Here is a 26,041-nt window from a genome sequence, read left to right on the forward strand (position 1 = left end):
GCCTTAATATCTAAAATGCAGTCGTTTTATTAAACCAATCTTTAAAACTCAAACTGCCTTTGTCATTTATATATGAGACCACACTGTGTATGAGAGAACTGGTTGGGACCTGAGGGACCACGACTTCCCTGGGAAGCACTAAGATGTCATGCGCTCGACTGCCCAATTGTCTCTTCCTTTTGGGAGAGATAAGGCACTGCTAGTTAGCCGGAGCTCAACCCGGATTTGGGGTGACAAGGGTCCTTCACCGTGGGTCAGACTTAGTCCCCCACACTGTGAACGATCTTGCCACCCGAAAATCCAGTAGTCTCATTAGGAAAATGAGAGCCTACACGACAATGGTATTGTGTGCCTGTGGATGCTTGGTAGTAGTTTGCAGTGTCTCTCTCTGGCCTTCTTTCGGTATTTTGGTCGTAGGAGTTTGTGGGTGTGTGTTTTATATTGTATTGGGTGTGTATGCATGGTGTGTGTATATGTATCAGGTGTGTGTATATCGATTTGTCCAATGTGGCTGTGTTTTGTAAGAGTGTGTGTATTTTGAGCACCAATGGAATACCACGGTTGAAAGACCGCCGCGTGGATTCGTGGGTCGTGATAGTGTGGGCGTATTTCTGTTGGCGTGACTGTGGAGGTTTTGTTTTCGCCAGTTTATCACTGACCTTTGGTGTGGCGGACTTGTGTGGGTGTCTCAATTTTGGCGGATCCTGAGCAGTGGGTCATAATGACCATGGTGGAATTCTGCTGCCACGGCGGTGTGTTGGCGGTCTTCTCCACGGCGGTAAGCGGCTTTTGCCGCCAATGTTGTAATGAGGGCCTATATAATATAACCGGTGGGCACGGCCATGAAAAGCCTAGGATAGAGAAAGGTAACCACGATCAAGGAAAAGGCAACTATCATTATGAGAATATGATAACATCCCTTACACTCAAGAAAAACAGGAGAGAAAGGTTGTACAATACGTAAAGTATAAGTATACAACAGTATAGGTGTCCAGAGTCAATAGTAGTCATAAACATGGGAAGGGTGCCTGTTAACAAATCCTGCAATAGGAAATGTCAGAGATAAAAAGATGCTACGTATGGGTACATTCATGGTATACATGTAGCAAAACCCTGCGTCTTGAGGAGATATATCGAGTACGTAAATAATACTAGTTTAAATATAGGAAAAATGAAAACAAATGACTCAATATGTGCCCAAACAGGACATCGTGAATATCCAGGAAACTACTCTGGACAAGGGTGATAGGTATAATGCGGGATGGGAGGGTACAACAATAGTATCCTGGATATCGAGAAAGAAGGGGGTAGGTCTAAAAATAAACCAGTTGCATAACTATAGTGGTAAATAAATAGTGAGAGGCCGAGAGTAAAGTTCCACTGGACCAGTGGGATTGACACATTAAAGACGCCTTACTGTATCAACATCGTGCCGCGTGCTGGAAATAAGTAAGTATACAGGCAGAACGGGTGCTGCCATTTTGTCCTTTTTAACAGCAAATATCATGGCGGTAGGAAGAGGACTAGAAGCAGTGGATAACGTGGGAGACTGGGGGTAAAGGCACCATATTGGAGTGTGTCAGAAAACATACAGAATTATAGAAAAGTGTTAAGTACTATCAAAAATAGCAAGTATATAGAGCATGCAACATGTAAAGCTGAGAGATGCAACAAATGTAATACCATGTTGGACCGGAAGCTTACGCCAAAGGGAGAAAAGAGATTACATAAATTTTATTCAATTGTAAGATCCCCAAACCAGGAAGCATTTTAAAGACAACAAATAAGGCATGGGCAGGGTGCAGTGTATGTTAAAGGTAAGCCATGTACTGTTGATTGTTACATGTCCTAACAGTGAAATACTGCTAAATGCAGACTTCACTGTTGCAAGACCTATCTCTCTCATAGGTTAATATGGGGGCTGCCCGTTAAATATCATTAAAGTGTAGATTCCCTTTGGGAGCAAATAGAAATATGGAGTTTAGGGTCTCTGAGCTCATAATAAAAAAATACATCTTGTAGTGAAGTTGGTTTTTAGATTGTGTGTTTGAAAATGCCACTTTTAGAAAGTATACATTTTCTTGCTTAAGCCATTCTGTAACTCTGCCTGTTTGTGGATTTCCTGTCTGGGTCAGTTTGACAGTTGGCCTGTTTGCACTGCTCCTCTAGGTACTGATACAAAGGGAGCTGGGGTGTAGCCTGCATATCCTTATGGGCCATCAGAGCTGAGAGAAGAGGAGGAGTGGTCACAAACACCTGAAAGGGCTGTGCCTGCCCTCACACAATGCAGTCTCCAAACCCCTTGTTGTGTGTCTTAGTTCTTGAAAACAACAGACTTCTCTTTGAAGTACGCCTACTTCACATGCGGAAAGGTGTACTGAAGAGCACCCAAAACCCCTGAAAATCAGATTACTTCTGGAACCAAGAGGAACCTCTGCCCAGGAGAAGAGCTGGAGAATCTTGAGGAGGAGTACTGCCCCTTTGGCTGTGACTGTGCTTTGCTGGGTTGGCCTGCAGTAGCTGCTTCTGCATGAGAGAGGACAAAGTCTGACTTTTGTGTGATTTCCCACTGGTGAATAATCTCCTAGGTCTTGAACTGAGCTTGCCTCATGTTGTTGAAGTCTCAGGGACAACAAAGCACTTGGGCTTTCTGCTGAGAGTTCTGCCTGCCAATTGGTGCCTTAACCTGTCTCTGGCCCTTGAGAGGTGCAGCTGGTTGAAAAGGACAGAAATTGAAGCAAAGACCGCTGTGCGGGGAAACGTTCAATGCACCACCCACCTTACGGCCACTGAAAGACATGCCACCGGGCTCACGACTACAATCGAAGCTCCGCCTGCATCACGGCTGGGAGATCGATACGACGCTGCTAGAGAAACGGCGTGCAACACCCTCAGTGGCTGCTTTTAGCGATGCAAGCACGGTTTCTTGACACCATGTGACTGGATTTCAAAACAACATTGCTGGGTGTGGAAAGACAACATGAGGTGCCCGTCCACAACTGACCATCGCTTTCTTCTGGGAGAGAAGAAACAACACACGCTGACCCTACCGGAGGAGGAACAATGCACGGTCTTGCTTGCGAGTGAGAAATTGACGCATCGCTAGCCTTTTTCAATGCAACCCATACAGGTTTTATTTTGGGGCTACTAAGACTCTCAGTCCATATTTATATTTTTTCACGCAGAACTGCACTAATGCAGTTTCGCGTGAAAAAGTTTTCCGCCTTCTATTGCCATTCCAAGATGCCAGACAGGTGTCACATTTATGTAATGATGCAAGCCAGCGGTAAGGCCCGGCTAACATCATGAAAAAGGATGGTAGCTGGGTGGGGGAGGCGTAGGGGGAACAGGAGGTTGTGCATCAAAGGATGACACCAGTCTGGTTAAAGGCAAACATTTGCCTCTAACCAGACTAGCGTTATTGTTTTACATACAACCCCCATGGACATGACTCCTGTCTTAGTAAAGACAGGAGTCATGCCCACCACCCCAATTGTCATGCCCAGGGAACAAAGGTCCCCTGGGCATGGCCATTGGGCCCAGTGCCATGTAGGGGGTCCAAGTTAGGCCCCCCTTTGGCACTTCACAACAAAATTGGAAATACTTACCTGTACGTACCTTACTTACCTAGGATGGGGTCCCCCCCATCCTCTGGTGTCCCTCTGATGTGGGTGGGGTGTCCCTAGGGCTAGGGAAGGGCACCTGTGGCCCGATTCTATGGTCTCTGACCATGAAAATAGGCCCAAATGTCCCCTAACACCTGCCCTGACCCAGATGTTAAATAATGGCGCTAAGCAAGCTTAGCACCATTATTTAAGGCTCCCTTCCCTTGTGGCCATCTCCTAATTTTTTGCACGAGAACGCCTACCTTGCATGTCAAGGTAGACTGGTCTAGCATCAAAGATTAAGGCCCTCATTACGACCCTGGCGGGCGGCGGAGGCCGCCCGCCAGGATTCCGCCCTCCATAATACCGCTCCGCGGTCAGAAGACCGCGGAGGGTATTATGAGTTTTTCCCTGGGCTGGCGGGCGGTCTCCAAAAGACCGCCCGCCAGCCCAGGGAAAAACTCCCTTCCCACGAGGATGCCGGCTCGTAATCGAGCCGGCTGAGTGGGAAGGTGCGACGGGTGCTACTGCACCCGTCGCGTATTTCACTGTCTGAAAGGCAGACAGTGAAATACATTTTGGGGCCCTCATACAAAAAAAGACATGGCATGGGCACTGCAGGGGCCCCCAGGGGCCCCGCGACTCCCCCTCCCGCCATCCGGTTCCCGGCGGGAGAACCGCCAGGAACTGGATGGCGGGAGGGGGAGTCGGAATCCCCAAGCCGGCGCAGCTTGAGATTCCTTGGGGGCAGCGGGAAACCGGCGGGAGACCGCCGGTTTCCCTTCTCTGACGGCGGCTAAGCCGCCGCGGTCAGAATGCCCCGTGGGGCACCGCCGGCCTGTCGGCGGTGCTCCCGCGTGCCGCGGCCCTGGCGGTTACAAACCGCCAGGGTCGTAATGAGGGCCTAAATGTGGAGTTAGGTTTGTGGCAAATTTGCGTAAAAAAACACGTGGCAAATTTGATGCAAACAGAGTATAAATATGGGCCTTATTCTTTTTAAATCCATAACTTGACTTGTGTATGTCACATTTGTGTTGTTTTAGTCTTTTTTTGTTTAGATAAATATTACCTATTTGTTGTGTCATTTTGTAGTGTTTTCACTGGGTTACTCTGTGTGTTGGTACAAATACTTTACACATTGCTTCTGAAGTTAGCCTGCCTGCTCATGCAAAGCTACCAAGGGGTCAGTAGGGGTTAACTGAGGGTGATTCTCCTTTTTTGAAAAGGGAAGGTTTAGTCCTAGCAAGTGGGTACACTTGCCAAGTCGAATTGGCAGTTTAAAACTGCACACACAGACACTGCAGTGGCAGGTCTGAGCTATGTTTACAGGGCTACTGACGTTGGTGGCACAGCCAGTGCTGCAGGCCCACTAGTATCATTTGATTTACTGCCCATGGGCACTTCTAGTGCACTGTACTAGGGACCTACTAGTAAATCAAATATGGCAATCATGGATAAGCCAATAAAAACATATAATTTATACAGGGAACACTTACACTTTATCACTGGTCAGCAGAGCAAAAAAAAACAGCAAAATCAAAGTCCAGCACACAGAAGCAACCTGGGAAGTAGAGGCAAAATGTTAGTGGAAGCCATGCCAATGATGCCAAGTCTAACAGTAACCATGCAGCAATTTGTTACTCTAAAAAATATAGGGGGTCATTATGACCTAGGGTCACGGTCGTGGTCGTTCCGCCGCCAAAGTGGCGGTCTGACAGTGTAATTATTACTGTGGCGGAACCGCTACTGTTCAACCGCTGACACTGACAGGCTACGACCAGCCTGGCGGTCTCGGCGGTTGTAATCCACCAGGGCAGCACTGCAGGCAGCACTTCCCTGGGGATTACGAGTCCCCATCCGCCAGCCTGTCCATGGCAGGAAACACCGCCATGGAAAGGCTGGCGGAATGGGGGACTCGGGGACCCTGGGGGCCCCTGCACAGCCCATGCACTTGGCATAGGCAGTGCAGGGCCCCCCATGCACAGCCCCATCTTGCAGCCCACTGCCAGAATTATAGGCAGTGGAATGAGCGACTGGGTGCTGCTGCACCCACTGTACAGTCACATTGCCGCCGGCTCCATTAGGAGCTGGCGTCAGTGTTAAGGCCCTGTTCCTTGCTGGGCTGGGGAAGCCATATCAGGGCCGGCGAGGTTCAGGCTGCACAGGCAGCCTGATGGCAGTATGGCATTGGCAGGAGGCCTTACTCACTCACCAATGTCATAATGAGGGCCACAGTCTTGGTGACAGCAGAATATATGGTAGGTCCTGCTATATATGAATAAACATGCAAAAGGATCAAAAACACATGGCTTTTTTCTATCAAAGTGCTAATATTTCTAGGTGGAGCATGGCAGTGCACAGTGCTGTCTGTAACGTGTTGTATTCAATATGGGCTTTTAACCACACCCACTCTTTCCATTTTTTCTTTGTTGTGCTTGTGTTAAATGCTTCACTTTTACTGGTGCTCCTAAATGCTTCACTTTTATTGGTGCATTGTGCTAAATGTCCCTCCTTTGTGTGCTATGTTCCCGCCCAGGGAGCTTTCTCTATGAGCACATTTTTGTTGACCAGCTCACTATGTTACAGCGTGTGATGGCCCTCCTCCTGTCTGGTTTCGGTTTTGACTTTCATGCGAGCCACGATCCTTTTTCCACACAGCTCAGTGCCGTGCTTCATGTTCGAAGGTATGTTTTTTCTGCTTTTATGGTCCTTGATGTACTGACACTACCACTAATAAATTCTCTCCCCGGATTCCCGTCCTGTTTCTATTCTTCATGTTTACTTTGGTAAAGCATAGTCAGGCCTCTTCTTCTGCTTGTTTATATTTTTGAAATATTTATTCACAAATGAATTTTGTTTCTACACTCCTTTATGAGGAATATTCAATGTATTTGTTTCTGCAATGACTTTGTAGGCATAAAAATACTAGAAAAAATATTTTCATTTCCTGTTAAATGTTGATTTGCAGCACTTAGGGTCAAGACTTACCCAGCAGAGGCCACCAGCAGGGCCTGCATGATGTCCAGTTGGTACTGGTTAGCTAGTCTCTTCAGAAAAAATAATGTTTCTTGCAGCTATTTATGGCCCTGTAGCTTATACAGGTAGTCAGCCCACTGACGCTTCGAGTTGACTTCTTTGTCCTGGATACATTTAGGAGGAGACCCATCCTTCAGGTGTCCTCACAGGTCTCATACAGCAGTTACTGTCCTTCCTCTGATCTTCCACAACTCCAGTATGGGATGCCATATTTATGCCAGGCAGTAGCTTGTGGGTGGTGGTGACTTCTGGTCCCTCCTCAACAAATAGGGAACACATTCCCAGGGATACCACCTACTCACTTTTGCAGCATCCCATGCATGCCTTGCTGCAAGCAATTCCACTCTTTCACTAAATACAAGATAGGGAAACCATTCTCCCATTACGGAGAGCCTATGTGCCCACCCAGAGGAGTGGCTGTGTCCATGAACTGTCCCTTCCTTTGTCAGTCCAAACTAGGTCCCAGAGCAGGACAAAAGCAGAGGACTTGTGCAGATGTGAGCTATATTCATGTGTGTCAGGGAAGACCCGTTTAAATTAAATTAAGTTTGTTGGCACTGATGGACTCGTCTTTTTGTCAGAGGAACAAAACTCCTCCCCATTCCGAGGCCTTTCTCTCTGCTCTGTGAGCAGTTTTCACACCTCATCAGGGCTGGGTGACAGCTGTAGGCTAATACAAATTAGCTTCCAGGAGCTTCACACAGGGAACAGGTCATTTTCAAAAAGTCATTTTTCCTTGATATTTACTAAACAAATGACTTCACTGTTGAGGTATGTTTTTAATAAATAATTAAAAATGGCCCTCAAATTATTTTCTAGCTGGTCCCTAACCTGAGATAAAAACAATATTTAAATTTGCTTCCCATTGCTAATGTTTCACTGTGGGCCAGCCAGTAGTACTATAGTGAAAATATATTTTAAGTGCTTGTCCTTGTAAGTAAATGTTAACTTTCTACATGCCCTACTTTTAAATGTCATGCATCCTGCCTGTGGGCTACAAGGCCTACAGTGACTTATTGATATCTAAAAGGAAGGTTTTTTCATACCATAAAGGGTTTATTTTGACAGGTTGAGCGTTTAAACTCCAACTGCCAGGCTGCAGTGGCAAGCATGAAGTTATGTTTGCCTGGTCACATCAGTAGATGGCACAGTCGCCTATAGGTGACATTTAGCTTTCCATGTCATTGGTGTATTTTGGACACCATAAACTATGGATTTAAAGGTAAATTGAAACTGCCAATTAGTTGTTAGCCAATTCAGCATATTTTAAGGGTGACAGCACATGCACGGGGTGCCTGGTTAGTAGTGTCCCAGTTCAAAAAGTTAAAAAACTAGCAGCATCAGTCCATAAAATGATCACTCCAGCAGAAGCCATCAGCAATGTCACGAGCAGCTCCAGTTGGGATTGGTCGGTGGGGTTCATAAAAACAAGAGGCTTCTTCTAGCTTGTTGTCTCTCTGTAGTTTAACAGGAGGTCAGCCAACCAACCCTTGGAGTCCATATCTTTTGTCCGGGGTACAGGTGGGAGCATTTGCAGCACTTCAAGTCTCCCTGCAGGTCTCAAACAGGAAGCACAGTCCATCTTCTGTTTTTCCACATGTTCAGAATGCTCTGATGAGGGTGCCCAGGAGTGCCACATGTATGCCTGGCACTACCTTGATAAGGGGTAACCTTACCAATAGTTGCAGCAGTTTGTATGTGCCTACTGCAAAACATCCTACAGTGACACTCTCTGCCAATATCCAAGATAGTAAAACCCTTCTCCCCTTGTGAAGAGCCTGTGTGCCCACTCCATAGGTGTGGCCCAGAAAATGAACTAACCACATCCTTGGTAGTCATTTTGAATCAGGTCTTCCAATAAATATCAAAAGGAGCCCATGAATTACAATTCTAAGATTTCCTAGAGGAAGATAGCATTAATTAGTTTAATAGTGCATCCCAGTTATGCTCCATGAAACAGCTAACCTTGTTACGGTAAAAATAGCTTTTAGGTGTTATTCACTGTAAGGATATGTTTATCATTAACTTCCCATGTGTCCCACTTTAAAATAACATGCACAATGCCTTATGGGTCAAAAGACCTATTTCAGAATGGCTTAGTAATATTTATAAGGAAGGTTTAGACCCGTTAAAAAGTTTATTTTATCGTCAGGCTGGTTGCACATTTTTACCTGCCACAGTCAGGGTACAATTATAGGCCATTCTTTTAGAATTTTTAACAGGGTGGCATTATTGACTTTGTCAAATGCTGCTAACGAGTCCAGAGAACAAGAAGGTAGGATTTATCCTTGCACAAAATGCAGGGTACATCATAATTTGAAGCACTGCCATATCTGTGCAACAGCAGGTTCTGAATCATGATTGGTGGGAGTCGAGTTGATTATTTTCTTTTATGAAGTCTTTCAGCTCTTTAGCCAGTGAGCGTTCTCCAGGACTCTCAATATGAAGGGTAGTAAGAAGGGGGGTTGAGATAGTTGGAGAATATTCTTTGTAACAATTAGTCATTCATCACCTTTTTCAATTGTGGGGGAAAAGACATGCTGATGTGTTTGACTATGTTAACTTGAAAGAGGTTAAGTAAAGTGATTACATGGCTGGTGGGCAGAAAATATTGTTATGGCAACAGAAAGACAACCATTTTATTGTATAGTATGTAGGTAGCAGCTCTGTTGGTAATGTATAATTTGTTGTTTCAAGAGAGAACATGATCAATGTTATTTTGATGTCGAAACATTTGGAAAACCTTTTCACAGGCATATCTACTGTCAGGAATAACTGATGTATCACAGCAACGTGTCACATTTTTAACAAATCAAAAAGTCTTCTTGGGCAAATTTGAGATGCATCAATTTCTGATGTGTCTTTGTACTCCTTATGTTTGTTGCATAGAGCTGCTAAATTCAGTTTGTAGGTATTTTACACATATGCACTGTTAGTGTGTAGGATATCCATGCTTTGAAAAGTTCTTTGACGAATCATCCAAAGGCCTTACTCTTCTTGAACTTTTTTCAGTTTTAGGGAGGCAATTTTATCTGCCACTTCCAGCATAGCTATGTTAAGTGACGCAAGTGAAGTGCTTGGGTTGGTATCGGCAAGGATCATCAGTAGTTTCACAGAGATCTTGATTTCCAGAGTATGTAGGTTAATTTCATTAAGATTCCTGACTCATGTCTTAGGGGCCACAACTACGGAGAATCATGTTTGCAGCTTCTTAATTCCAAATCATTGTGATTCACAACTAGGAAGTTCCAAACAGTGATGTACTAGTGTGTCTCAGTTACATTAGTGATTCTGAGTGAGTCACAAAAAGACCTGCCTCATCAATGTTCGTGAGGTAGGTCAAAATTTGCAACCCATTAAGAATGGCGAAAAGTCACAAGGATGGGAGCCTGTTGGGGGCCGCTGACCACCAAGTCCATGATTGCTTTTTCAATAAAGGATTTCAAAACATTTTATTTTCCTTTTTGGAAGAGTAGGGAGTGGTCTGTGGGACCACTACCTGCTTCTAAAAAATGTTTGCACCCACATTCAGAAAGGGGAAGAGGTTTCTTGGGGACCTCTTCCCTTTTGTCAATATGTTACCACCAACTTGAAGTTGGTGGTAAACTGTTTTGGGACCACATTTCGGTCACAAAAAGTTTGTACATGCCAGATACAATTAGGACAGGACGGCCTTTGCAAGCCCCTGCCTAATACAGAATCTCAAACCCTATTTTGTGATTTGGTAATAGGTTACTGATTTGCGAAAATAGTGTTAGTACATTACAAAAGGCTTCTTCGTAGTTGCAAATGGGCCAGTTCTGCGAATCAGACCCTCTGCGGCCACTAAATAGCTTTGTATATGTGTTTCGATTGGCCTAATGTCACTGTTTCAGAGGATGTAACATAGAAGTGCATCAAGGATTGGTCTGAACATTCAACTGGAATTGGAGAACCCGTTTTGACTATTTATTTTTTGGAGATACAGTACGTTGCTTTTTATATGTAGTTATATGTGTAGGCCTTCTGCATGATTGTCCAATGTCTTTGAAAAATCGGAAACCTTCAAGTTGGGAGACTGCACTATCGAGATTGTCTCTCCTCTGGAGATTAAAGTCACATAGGATTATGTGAGGAGCAGTTGAGCTGTTTTTTCCATTATTAATGTTATCATTTGTTCCAGGAAGTGGAGATTCTGCCCTGTGGATGGTACTTGGTGTGCAGTGCTGTATTACCTCCACAGCTAAGCATTAAAAGATAGATGTTTGGTCTATTTCTAGGCTTTTAAAATGTATTGTAAGTTTTGTGGATAACTGCCACTCCACTGCAGGGTTTCCTCCTCAACCAATGTGAGCGATTTCATGTCTAGAACAGGTTGGGGTGAGGTGTTTAACCACATTTTCATCAGGAACAATAGTTCCAGATTATGTGATTTAATCATATCCTCAATTTAGAGATTGTGTTTAAAAACCAAACTGCAGTTGAGCAGCTGAAAAGTAAGCAGCTGAGATAAAAGTTCTCAGTCTTGGTGAAGGTGGTCATTTGAATTGGAAATTAGCTTATTGAGATTCACAGTTATTTTGCTGATTTAGGGGGCTGTAGTGTCTATTTCTTGAGATGGATGGGATATTGACAGTGATAAATTAATATGAAGAAGGAGTTGGAAGGAGAGGTCTTCTTTCACAGCATTTTTACAAAATGATAACTATTCATAAATATTTGAAATGCTTATTTTCATTACGGTTCCTGAAGTGAAAGAGCAGAAATCCTGATGGGAGATTTCTTGAAAGTAATGTGAGTTGCAGCCACCTTTAAAGTAATTGACCAGCCACTGGACACAGTTGGGCTTTCAGCCACCCAGTAAAGATGAACCTTCTTTGGTCCTACATCTTACAACAAAGGTGTTGGAGCATAGCTTTTATAATCAAAATTAACATGAAAATGTTTATGAACTAATGCATAATAATGCTGCATAGAAAATGTATTAATGTGTTTTACTAACGTGAGTCTGAAATGTGCCCACGGGGAGTGGCCGCTAATATATGGGGACTAATAAAATTGACTAATAATGAGTTATTGATGCACTAATGTATGATTTTGTATTAGTATTAAGAGCTATACATTAAGGTTTTGCTAATTAATTCACTAGGCCTTAGTTAGCATGAGTCGGGGCCTAGCTGCCCGGTTTCATACTAAATGTGTTTTTCTAACGTGCAGTGTGCTGACTTGCTGAAGGACATGTAATCGTATTTTTCCAGAAGCTAGAAGATGAGTGTAACTGTAGTAGATCCGTTCTCATGAAACTCGACTTGTTCAAGGAAACATTCTTGCTGAATGCAACAGTGTAGACTCGCAACAGGTACAAGGTCGCCTAAACCGGTATAGACAATGGAACCACTGACAGGGGATGCGAGAGGACCACGACAATATGAAATCATACCGGACATTCTAACCGTTGGAGACGTCAATCACAAGACCCAATAAACTACGTGAGAACTGTTATGAGGTGACAATTTTGATGGTACGACTGGAAAACCATTGTATGGAGATAGTAGTGTGCCAAACCTGCCCAATTGGAAATTAGGGAACTGTACAACAGAAAAGGGATAAAAACCTTTGACACGAGGAGCCATTAGAGATGCCATTGCAAACTATTCTTGCTATTACCCAGACACTTGTCACTCTGCCTAAAGACTTTGCTGTTTGACTCTTCAAACCATCCTCACCCTTACCTTGCCCGTTCTATACTTCTCCTCCTTATGAGGGAAGTGTCCTTACTTACCCCGTCTTGCTGAACTTTGCTGTGTTTCCTGGCTGATGGCGAATCAACTGATGTAATGAGGGCAAAGACTGACTCTGTATGCTGACCCATTAGGAGGAGGGTAACTATATGATGATGAAATTGTAATTGTCTGTTTGCCTTTCCTTTCTAGGTACCAACTGCTTCTTTTGACAGAGACCATAGTTAGATGTTTTCTAAATTTGTGTTACCAAAACTGTTTTGCATGAAGCCCAACATGCCAATGCTAATTCGAGGTTAGCTAAGGGGTTCACTAGATGGACGCAGATAGACAAACGACTGAATCAATGCTTTGTTGAATAATGCGCTAATGATACTCTGCTAAGGTTAACCTATGTTGATGTCGTGTTATGTTCTAATGTTCGTGATCTTTGCTTTGATGAAATCTTATTGGAGTTGCCATATTATGACAATACTGATGTGTTTCATGGTTTTGAGACTAATAAACTTACTAGTAGAATTGTGATCAATAGGGAATAAACATCATAAAATCGTACTAAAATGGTGTGGGTATTCATGACTGAAAGGTCATGGTGGTTTCCGAGTCTTATTAATGCTATTGATTAATCAATATTGATTTGTTATGGTGATTATTGATGACGTTATTGACTTATTGATTGACATGTTGATTAGTTGTCTTGTCTTAAGGTGTCTTCAGTCAGGGTCAAAATATTCATCGGCCTAAAACAAGTCCCAGAGTGAATAAATGATCTAGGTTGGGACGGGTTAGCAAAGGCTGCACAATACTAAGTCCCTCAGCACAACCTGAGATGGTGATGCTAAATAATAGTACCAAAGTGATCAAGGATTTTCTTTTAGAAAACCAGTTGGTAGAAAATACTCTAGGCCTTCATTTAGAAACCAGGTAATTGGATAATCGTTTTTCTGGACATTTTTCCCATTCTGCCTCAATTATACTTTGTTTGCAATTGTCCCCAAATCACATGGTAACACTCAGCATTGTTTGCCATCAATCCACTGCAGGTGAACATACCTGCACAAAAGATGTGCCAACAATTTTACAACACGTTATCATCCATCTTTGCCTGGCAACTTTAAATACAGTGGTAATGGCTCATGGCAACAGTACTACTACACTAGCTAACCTGTTTCAAATGAGGGTTGTGTTGTAAGTCTTTCCGAAATGTTGTGGAGGCTTATGATGGTGAGACATACAGGGTCTCAATACATCTTCGGCGGACGGTTTGCACCATCTGTTGAAGTCCTGGTGAGCAGGGGGCTGCCAGTTTGGCCGCCTTCCTGTGAGCCCTATTACGAGTTCCCCTCTGGGTCAGCAGGTGGTTCCGCCTCCTGGCCCAGAGGGAAACAGCCTACAACATTGATGCCAGCTCATGTTTGAACCAGCATCAATGTTGCAGTGCGTTGGGTGCAGCAGCACCCATCACACTTTTCACTGTCTACAATGATGATGGTAGATCTGGCGGCAGTGAGACTGCCACTGCGACCCTGGCAGTCTTTCGTAATAAGATCCACTGTTTTATGGGATGGACAAAAATTATATACAGCTCAATCATGAATGGATAAAGAGCGGTATTGAAACTGCAAAGCTTAGGGCCTGCCCTGTATAGAAAGGGAAGCGAGAATACATGCATGACGTAATTGGCAGCGGAAAGGTAAACAAACTTGCCCCAAGTTGTTCCAGAGAGAAGCACGATATTAACAAATCTCATATCAATAAGCTGACTAAACTAATTAGCAGAAAAGGCTGCAGTTGGGACCCTTTTAACTTTACTTCTCTCACTTTTTGGCAAGTAAACACATTTTTAATAGGGTTAGAAAAATGTTGAGGTTTCACAATGCACTGAGATAATCCCCTCTCTCATTAGAATAATTAATTTGACAGGCTCCTCACGTTTCAGGATAGGAAGTGGTTTGACGGAATCAGACGCACAATGGAGTCTTTAAATAAACCTGAGAAATGGATTTGAAAAATGAACCACTAGTATACATATTTCAGTTGGTCTTTTTAATGTAACTGTAAACAGTTCAACTTGTTTTAACTGTGCATTATTTAAAAAAGAAAAGAAAAAAAAGAAAATATAGTTTTATTTTTAAAAATGGTGCTAAAGTATTTGCACGTATCATATGTTCTTTCTCTCACAGAGGCTAACTTGTAAGCTAATGTTTCATTGTACAAGGACTTATAATAGCTGCCACAACTGGATTATACTCAGATGGGAAATCATTTTCTGGTTTCAAAATTAAAACAACAGCCCGGCCTTTATTTATTTTTGTTCCGTTTCAAATTCATTCTTAATAGCTTTCTGAGATTTTTCATATGTTAATTACTTTGTATTTGCTTGGAGTGGAACATATTTTTTGGCTGTACGTGCTCTAACATAACCCATGCATTGACGTAGTATTCTGGAAGTGATACTGAATACAGATAAAGCAGCTGACCTTTCATGTATCAACAGTGCTGTAGCATTAGAAAGATCCCGAGTAAATAGGAACTAAGGGGCATATTTCTGAGATTCTCATGCAGTGCAGCGCAGCAAGTCACCTTGCTGTGCTGTACTCTGTGGCAAGGAAATGTCAGGAATGTGCTGTATTCAAGTCAATATGGTGCATTCCTGCCTTTTCACCTGTTCTGGAGCCCTTTTGGCAGCCTAGTGCCAATCCAGGCACCATTGCACCATGGTGCAAGGTTGCCTCTGTTGCATGCAGGATTGTTTTTTTGCAGAAAGGAGTACCTTCCTGCACAGAAACAATCCCTTGAGGCTTTAAAAAGTGAAGAGCAATAAAGATATGTCTTCTTGTTCCACCTCAGCTGGGGAGGAGTAGGTTATTGGTGCATTCACAGGTCTACCACTTCTGGTAAATCTGGGAATGCATCAAAATCCATGGCTTTTGTGGGGGGACACCCATTCAACACCCATGGAAATGCCTACCTAGCACAGAGTAATTCAACGTAGCAATTTGCACTGTGTTACTTTACTTGAGCTTTATGAAGCCACTCAGGGCCATGCAAGGTGGCTTTTGGCAGCCTAGCGCCAATTCAGGCACCCTTGCACTATGATACAAGGGTGCCTCTGTTGCATGCAAGATTGTTTTTGTGCAGGAAGGAGTATCTTCCTGCACAAAAACAATCCCCTGAGACCTTAAAAAGCGAGGAGAAATAAAGATATTTCTCCTTGCTACACCTCACCTGGGATGGGGTAGATTTCTGGTGCATTCCCAGGTCTACCACTTCTGGTAAATCTTAGAATGCATCAAAATCCATGGATTTTGTGTGGGGACACCCATGGAAATGCCTCCCTAGCACAGAGTAATCCAACATAGCAATTAGCAGTGTGTAACTCTACTCGAGATTTATGGAGCCACTCAGGGCCTTGCAAGGTGGTCTTGCAGGGCTTCACAAAAATCTCATTTTTCAGTTTCATGGCTCATTTTTCAGTTATATCGCTCCTGCACCACGTTGTGTGGTGCAAGAATGAAGCAAAGGTCCTCATAGATATGCCCGAAAGTTGACGTATAAATCTGTCATCTAACAGGGCACCAGATATTAAAAACCTCATCTCATTTACCTTAATACACTTCTCAAACCATGTTTTACTATCCTACCTAATATCTACTGATGCTACTATAAATAACAAACACCACAAAGGTTGTGTAGTTAAACCATATTATCATAAACAATACACCAAGATGCTCCAAACTGCATATCGAATCAGACTCAATTACTTCATTCCCAAACAAGGCCAAAGCACCATATCATTCCACCTATAAGATAACAGAAAAGGTGCCATATGTGCTATTCGTTTATGTGCTAACTAATCCAGTGGGATGTAAAAGGATAGGGACTGTGACAATGAAAAAAAGAGTCCTAATGCAGTGAATATACATTATGAATCACAGATCCATTTACAGCTCACATTGTACACGCTGTGACTATTTGCAATTCACAAGCAAGTGAGGGATTCAAAGGGGCATCCCATGTAATTGAGAATTTCAGTGCAATATATTATTGATTTGTAGCCATCAATGATTGAGCACTGCAACATCAAAGGTGATGGCATCCATTTGTAAATTGGAAGCTATCTTCGGCAAAAACTTTCAAACTAAGAATGTTACAACCCAAGATTATAGGGAGAAGCGAGTATTCCAGGAGTCCACTGTATACCCCTCCCCTCCGATTTCTGTTAACAGAATGCATCATTATTTTAACATTGCAGCTCTTGTTCCTTTAAGTGGCAGGTCTTCCATGTTGACATTCTGCAATAATGGTAGTCAACTATCCCTCTCAGGCTTGTCTCACTGTTTTCATGGTCGTACTGTGGAATTAGCAAAGAAAACACTGTCTTCAGTGTTTTGAGGCTTTCTGTGAATCCTAATGTATGGTCGTTTTGAGCTCCAATGAATTAGCACCCCTGTTGCAGCGCGAAATACATTGCAGGTTGTAAAGCAGGTGGTAAAAAACAGGAACTTCTTGGCAACCTGATATTTTACAATTAAGAAAAATTTATCACACCTAAATTGGTGCAATATACCACCAGTTGCTTCATGTCAAGTAGCACCACATCAGTCAAACCGTGAAAAGACAATACTATCAAGGTCAGTTACTTATAGAGGATCAGAATGCGACCACTCTGTGTCCCCGCCAGATCCAGAGGCAATAATTGTTTTCACAATAAACTCAGAACCTTTTCCCTGAAAGATTTTCCCCGATCTTTCGTCCAAAGAACTCCTTCCGATTTAGGAACTACTTTCACTTTTGTTCACTTTGGTACTCGTTACTTTCAGAGTAGAAACACTATCATTCTTCCATGCTATGACACATTCAATTCTCTTTTTAATTAGTCACCTTGCAAACCATTCGACTGAAATTTCCTCTCCTGAATTGCCTTTGATCCACTCCTTACGAGTTGTAAGTAACGCAAATCAAAGCTTTCCTGAAAATCTACAAAGGGCTACTGTGATGTTGCCTCTTGCAAAGGAACCCACTCAAGATGATGGTAAGGTCTTGCAGTCCTGCAAGAAACTGAATAAGAGTCAGAAGCCTCAAAGTGAGCTACGCAGTCAGATGCAACCTGCACATATTTTCACGAGGCCAGAACATGTTTGAGGCCACAAATATCCTTCCTGGCATGCGCTAGACTATTCTGGAGACTAACCTGCTGCTGTTCTGCAGTCTGCTCCAGCACCTTTCTCCGATTGGTCTCATAGTGTGACACAACACCTGAGGCCTCAAGATTCAAAGGATTTTCAGGTCCTGACAAATGCTGAGAACACAGAGTTATACCATCCGTATTGTTATGTTAGGGGCAGGTCACAGAAGGTATATTTTCCTATACTTTGAATTGCAAAGGCAGTACTTAGGAAATCGTAGCCAATACCATCACTGTGAGAGGATGGCCTCAAACGTTTCTAAGATGTTTCATAGACATTGGACTATAATACATTGATGTTAATCTGTACTGCTTGACCAAAAAGAGATGAATGATGGTAGGAAAGTGGTGTGTTAGGTTTTATTATCGGACAAACACATGGGTACAGCATAACAACATTTGTAGCATAAAAATGAAGGAGCAGTAGTGTTCTCGATGTTAAAAAACCCAAGAATTTTCATGTCATTATGTTGATGGAGACCAATAGATCCAAATTGATGGGATGTATTGAAGATATGATGAAAATAGATGTTAAAAATCCCAGAAGTTTCACTTTGTTACATTGACGGAGAACTGCAGATGAAACCTAATGGATTGTATTAAAGATATGATTTAAAAAAGATACTGAAAGGTGTGCAAGGTATTTCATGCGCTTTCAAGCATTGCACACCATTGATCTTGAATGTAAAAGATTAGTAAACTGTGATAATATTTTACTCAATTCAAGTAGTAGCGGCTGTAGCAAAATCACCTTTCCTGCGTGGTCACCCCACATTTATCACTCTTTTCCGGCCTTTAATGTGTTGGTATTAGGACTCTGTGTGCTGTTGCGCTACTAGTTAGAGTCATAGGGCCAGATGTAGTTGCAAATCAGACGACTCGCAATTTGCAACTCGCAAAATTGTATGCAGTAAGGTGTCTCAGACACCTTCTGCGACTCGCTATCGGGTCGCAAAGACCCACCTCATGAATATTAATGAGGTGGGTCGCATTTTGCCCATAGCGAGTCCCTGCACTCACAGGGATGGTGGCCTGCTGGAGACAGCAGACCTCCATGTCTGTGACTGCTTTTGTAATAAAGCAGTTTTTTTTTTTGAATTGCAGCCCGTTTTCCTTAAAGGAAAACGAGTTGCAATACAAAAAAATAATGAAACCATTTGGTTTCATTTTTTCAGAGTAGGCAGTGGTCCATTGGACCAATGCCTGCTCTGAAAAATTATTTTTAGCGACATTCACAAAGGGGAAGGGTCCCATGGGGGCCCCTTCCCGTTTGCGAAAGAGTTACCACCCACTTCAAGTGGGTGTTAACTGCGAATTGCTTTGCGACCGCTTTCGCGGTCACAAAGCAATTCTGCATCGCGGTGCGAGTAGCAAAAAGGAAGGGAACACCCCTTCCTATTTGCGAGTCGGATTCACATTTTGCGAGTCGGTACCGACTCGCAAAATGTGAATCAGCATCGCGATGGCCGTTTACCATGGCGCAAACTGCGTTTTTTGCAGTTTGCAACATGCAAACCGGTTCCTACATCTGGCCCATAGTGTGGTGCTCTGCCCATAAAGAGGTACTGAAAAATGGTTTCACACAATTGGTGCATTTAACTCTCCTGAAGAGTTAGTATAAGTTTGCACAAATTGCCCCAGGTGTGTAGGAGTTAAATATCATATTTAGACACCTATTCATTTTTACTACACCCACATTTATGGAAACTTGTATGGCTTCACCTAGTACCCCTGCGCAATAGCTGAGATGAAGTTTAAAAGTAATATAGTGACACAGACTGAGAAAAGTGGCTTTGCCATGTAGAAAAAACATATTTATATTAAATGACCTAAAGGAGAATAAGTCAACCTGTGTGCGTCATATATAAAATGAGGTCATACTACCCATTGGAAATATTGGCGGTCATTACAACATTGGCGGTAAAAGCCACTTACTGCCGTGCAGAAGACCGCCAACACACCGCCGCGCCCGCGGAAATCCGCCACAGCTATTATGACCCACAGCACGGAATCCACCAAAATTCAGACACCCACACAAGTCCGCCACACCAAAGGTCAGTGATAAACTGGCGAAAACAAATCCTCCACCGTCATGCCAACAGAAATACGCCCACACTATCACGACACATGAATCCACGCGGTGGTCTTTCAACTGTGGTATTCCATTGGCGGTACACACCACTGCTCTCAAAATACACACACTTTTACAAAACACAGCCACATTGGACAATTCAAAATACACACACCTGATACACATACACACACCACTCCCACACACCCAATACAATATAAAACACACACCCACATCACCCACAAACCCCTACGACCACAATTGAGAAAGAAGCACAGAGAGAGACACCACCATCAACAATACTAGCATCCACAGGCACACCAGACCATCACCCACATAACTTCCACTCACCTCACACAACACCCCACTACATATCAGCACACTTATCAGCACACACACCACCATACACATCACCCACACCACCCCATGGCACGGCAAAGACACCCCAGGTTCTCGGAGGACGAGCTCAGGGTCATGGTGGAGGAAATCGTCAGGGTAGAGCCACAGCTATTCGGATCACAGGTGCAGCACATCTCCATTGCAAGGAAGATGGAGCTATGGCGAAGAATATTGGATAGGGTCAACGCAGTGGGACAGCACCCAAGAAATCGGGATGACATTAGGAAGAGGTGGAACAACCAACCGGGGAAGGTGCGTTCCGTGATCTCAAGACACCACCTTGCGGTTCAGCGGACTGGCGACGGACCCCCCCCCCACATCTAACAACATGGGAGGAGCAGGTCTTGGCGATTCTGCATCCTGAGGGCCTCGCAGGAGTACATGGAGGAATGGACTCTGGTAAGTCAAATCTTAACTATTACATCCCCCACCCTACCTGCATGCCATCACATAACCCCACCCTCACCCCATCACTCCAACTCCTCACAAATGTCCCAACATCACAAACCACACATCCCAACACCAAGCCCTACATGCAACACCAAAGCATGGACAACCATCACCAAAGCATGCCCACTGCACAAACCCATACACCCCCCTAAACCATCATCACACAAGGTCCCACACAGGAATGCAAGTACTGGGGTACACGGTCACCCACCCATTGCACACCATGGCACACACAGATGTAATAAACATCCTTTTATACCTCTGCAGGACCCCTACCCAACATCACCGGACAGGAGGGTCCACACATGTCCACACCACCAACAGAAGAGGCCCACAGTGATGACAGCAGCTCTGTCCAACTGGATCTAGATGACCAGCCCGGCCCATCGGGGACCTCGGGACAGTCGGTTCCCATCACACAGTCACAGGCCACTACAGAGCTTCCCCCCTCTGGAAACACCAGCACAGCACCCACCCAGCAGGCCCATACCTCAGTCCCCAGGACACGTCAATCAGCGTTGTGTCCACCACTACAGGGAACCCACGCTAACCCACCACCCCAACAACAACAGGGACCTGGGGGCAGTGGGCACAAGGTCCAGGAGACGGAGGCCCAGGAACACAGGTGAACTGGGAGGGCTGCTGTGCGACAGGGGGAGGACAGGCCAGGGGAACCCACTCTCCACGAGGCTCTCTCCAACATCATGGGAGCCTACCACCACTCCCAGGAGACGATGGCAATGGTACTGGCCAAGTTTCAGGAGACCCAGCACCTGCAGGAGGAACAGAATTTGGGCTTCAGGGAGGAACTCAGAGCCATCAATTCCACCCTGGGCACCATCATAGGGGTGCTGAAGGAAGTACTCAACACCAGGAGGGACACTGTGGAACAACAAGGGGCTCCTGCCACTAGCCTGGACGATGAACTGCCCACCACCTCCGCCGGCGCTAGTGGACAGAAGGCACCGCCACAGGACCACCACACCAGCCACCCACCCCCTGCAGAGGAAGAACCACCCAGCAAACGGTCCCTGAGATCCAGGACAAAGACAGAGAACAATGGCAAGACCCCCGCCAAGAAATGAGACCACCCTGAATGTCATCCTTCTGTCCCACTTTGTCACCCTGTCCATCCTTAAACTGCCCCAGCTCCACTTCCTATGCTCATTTGGGCAATGCACCTGTGAGACCAATAGACTGTACTCTGCCATGGACATACTTCCACCATCACCCCTCCCCATTTTGCAACCCCCTCCAATATTGAGCACTTAAATAAACACCCTTGAAGCAAAAAACAATCTGGAGTCAGTCTGTGATTTCGAATTAGTGTATTGGCAATTACTGTGGCAAAAAGCACTTTCAATTGTAATGTCAACATACCTATATCACACAGCTCTAGTCCATGAGGAATCAAAGCAGATGTCACACAGTGGGACCCACATCTGTGAAATCGTAAGCGAAAGTGACAACTCACTGACCATACACTGGGTGAAAACGACAGACAGTAGAGAGGTAGTAGTGTTAAAATACATGTAGTAGGCAGGTTTGTAATCTTACCTGTGTCTCACTGGAAATATTGCAGGATCACTGAGTCCCTGTTGTCAAAGTCCTCTTCTTCTGCTTCCTCGTCTTCACTGTCCACAGCCTCCACAGCTGCAAACACCACCATCTGGACCATCCTCCTGCAGAAAAGGCACCTGTCGTCTCAAAGCTAAGTTGTGAAGCATACAGCAGGCCACGATGATCTGGCACACTTTCTTTGGTGAGTAGAATAGGGATCCACCTGTCATATGGAGGCACCTGAACCTGGCCTTCAGGAGGCCGAAGGTCCACACGAGTATCCGCTGTGTTCGCCCATGGGCCTCATTGTAGCATTCCTCTGCCCTTGTCCTGGGATTCCTCAATGGGGTCAGTAGCCATGACAGGTTGGGGAAACAGAGTCACCTGCAAATGGCAAGGGACAACTGTTAGACACACACTAACCTGTAGAGATAACCCCAGACAACCATTCCCACTGACTAGCTTCCAGGTGCTCACCTAATAGCCATACACGGTGCCTCTGGATTTGACCCATCACATAAGGGATGCTGCTATTCCGCAGGGTGTAGGCCATATGCACTGAGCCAGGGAACTTGGCATTAACATGGGAGATGTACTGGTCGGCCAAACATACCATCTGCACATTCATAGAATGATAACTCTTCCGGTTTCTGTACACCTTTTAACTCCTGCGGGGGGGACCAAAGCCACATGGGTCCCATCAATGGCACCTATGATGTTGGGGATATGCCCCAGGGCATAGAAATCACCTTTCACTGTAGGGAAATTGATGTAGCTCTGCATGTGTTTCAGCAGGGCAGACAACACTCTGGACAACACTTTGGAAAACATAGGCTGGGACATCCCTGATGCTATGGCTACTGTTGTTTGAAATGACCCACTTGCAAGGAAATGGAGCACTGACAGCACCTGCACTTGAGGGGGGATTCCTGTGGGATGGCGGATAGCTGACATCAGGTCTGGCTCCAGCTGGGTACACAGTTCCTGGATTGTGGCACGGTCAAGCCTGTATGTGATGATCACATGTCTTTCCTCCATTGTCAATAGGTCCACCAGCGGTCTGTACACCAGAGGAGGCTGCCATCTCCTCACATGTCCCAGCGGACGGTGCCTATGAAGGACAACAGCGAGCACAGAGTCAACCAACTTAGAGGTACGTACCCACAGCTTACACCGAACACGAATCATAATCTAAAAAGTGGCCTGTATGTGTATTGAGTCTAGGCCTAGGTATGTGTGACGCAGTTAAAAATGAAGCCATGTGGGCCCCTGAAATGGTGGCTGTCTGACCTCTAAAGTGGGACAATGGGATGTGAGGTAACTGCGCTGGCGTTGTTCACTGTCGCGGTAGGCGGTCGAAGACCACGGCGCAATACTGCATTGGTTAACATTGGACCCTATGGGTCCCAGGAGCCAATGACGATGTACACAGGCGGTGACGGTACGCACCGCCATGGACGTGACTGCCATTTTCAATCTGTTCAATCACTCGATACCTGATCTTCGACACGAAAGGACCTACACTGCAAGTGCTGCTGTGACCTCGGTCTGGAAGAGACATTGGCTCGAGTGTCTGGGGAAAGAGCCCCTGCCTTCACCACGGAGGAGTTGGAGAAACTTGTGGATGGGGTCCTCCCACAGTGCATGCTACTCTGCGGTCCTCCAGACAAACAGGTAACTACACTGGAAGCATGCTGTATGGGCTATGCCTGTGTGGAGTGGGGTGGACTTAAGAAGGGGGGTAGAGCACGGCATGCATGAAACGACGGTGAGTGCATGTGTCACATGGCAAGGGTAGGGATGGGGGCCAATGACTGTGAAGGTGCAGTTGGTAATGTTTCTCTTCCCCCTGTAGAATTCATGTAGGTCAGCGCCCACCAGAAAAAAGATATTTGGCGTGCAATCGCCAAGGATGTCAGGACCCTGGGGGTCTACCACAGACAGAGCACCCACTGCCGGAAAAGATGGGAGGACATTCGCCCCTGGAGCAAGAAGACTGCGGAGGCTCAGCTGGGGATGGCCTCCCAACGTGGGAGGGGTGCCCGTTGCACCATGACCCCCCTGATGTTCATGATCCTGGTGGTGGCATACCCGGAGATGGATGGGCACTTGAGGTCATCACAGCAGCCACAAGGTGGTGAGGACACTCTCATCCTGCTGATTTTGCGCGCAGTGGAGGGGTCTGGGTGGGGGAGGTGGGCTGTGAGTTTCCCTAGGCCAGGGCGAGTTTAGTAGGCGAGGTAACTCGGTAAGGCAGGCAATGTGGCACCCCACCCCACCTCTGTAGAGTGCCAAGTACACCTAGTCATGCCCCTGTGTCATCCATGTGTGCAAATGTTGTCCATAGCCTAGTAGGCCATTTCCCAGGGATTGAACAGTGGAGCCCAAGAGCACAGCGTAGTGCAGGGGGCTTCTGTGTCTGTCATGTCCGCCAATGGTAGCGGTAATGCATGCACTCAACATGTCTTTCTTCTGTCGTCCCCCCCTTTTTGTGGTCTCCCTGTTCTTGTGTGCATTAGCATCATCAGGCGGAGGAGCAGTGGCACAGGAGCACGAGGGAGCTGCATTCCACATGTCCATGGAGGGCGAGACTACGCACTCGGAGTTCACCAGTGGGACGGAGGGCGAGGGGAGCTCCACGGCGGGGACAGGAGCTGACACCAGTGACACAGACTCGTCCTCTGATGGGAGCTCCCTTGTGGTGGCGGCAACATCTGTGCTCCCCGCATCTACAGGTACAGCCGCCACCCCCCCTACCAGCACTGCCCTTCCAGCAGCCCCTCAGCCTTTGCCCCGTGCCCGCTCACCCAGTAGGGTGGGCATCACCTTCGCCCCAGGCACCTCAGCCCCTGCCCCAGTCACCCCTGCTGCCCTCAGTGAGGAGGCCATTGACCTCCTCAGGTCCTTCACTGTTGGGCAGTCTACCATTTTGAATGCCATCCAGGGTGTCAAAAGTTGCAACAAACCAATGCATTCCTGTAGGGCATTCATTCTGGTCAGGCGGCCCTTCAGCGAGTTTTTCAGACTCTGTCCTCAGCACTGATGGCAGCCATTGTTCCTGTCTCTAGCCTCCCCCCTCCAATTTCCTCCACCCAGACCCAATCCCCTGTACCCCAGCCTATCTCAAGCACACCTTCAGACCAGCATGCACACACCTCAACACACAAGGGAAGCTCTGGCAAACATAAGCACCACGCATCCCACAGGCACTCACACAAGCATCACACACATGCAGACACAACAACATCCACTGACCCCACTGTGTCCCCTCCTCCTCATCTCCCTCCTCCCTCCCAGTCTCATCGACATTCACACCTGCATGCTCGGCATCTACAGCCACTACTGCCATCACCAGCACACCCACCACCACACCCCTCTCACGTGCAGTCACCACCCCACTACCATTCACACGTCCCCTGTGTCCTCTCCCACAGTGTCTGTGATGCCACCTCCCAAGATACACAAACGCAGGCACACACCCACCCAACAGCCATCCACCTCACGACAGCCTCCAGCGCATGCACCTTCACCCAAAGTCACCAAACGAACACCTCCTACAACAACAACCTCTTCCTCCACTGCCAAATCCCCTCCAGCTACCCGTCCCAGTGTCTCCAAAAAACATTTCCTGTCCAACCTTGACCTCTTTCCCACACCTCCCCCACCCCGTCTGTCTCCTAGGGCCCGACTCTCCAGGTCCCAACCTAGCACCACAGCCACAACATCTCCGGGACCAGTGGTGCCTGTAGTCACCAGAATCTGGAGTGCACCGGCCACCAGGGCAGCCAGTGTGGCATGGAGCCACAGCACGGACAGTCTCCAACCTGTCAAGCATCTGAAGTTGGCCAATGCCCGGCGGGAGAGGGGGAAGACTCCAGCCACCAAAGCAGCTCCAAGCACCGCTGAACAGGGCACCGCCGCCTCAAGCACCGCTGAACAGGGCACCGACGCTCCAAGCACCGCTGAAAAGGGCACCGACGACAAAAGCATCGCTGAACAGGGCACCGCCACC

The sequence above is a fragment of the Pleurodeles waltl genome, chromosome 3_1 (genome assembly GCF_031143425.1).
Source record: "Pleurodeles waltl isolate 20211129_DDA chromosome 3_1, aPleWal1.hap1.20221129, whole genome shotgun sequence".
NCBI classification, from domain to species: domain Eukaryota; kingdom Metazoa; phylum Chordata; class Amphibia; order Caudata; family Salamandridae; genus Pleurodeles; species Pleurodeles waltl.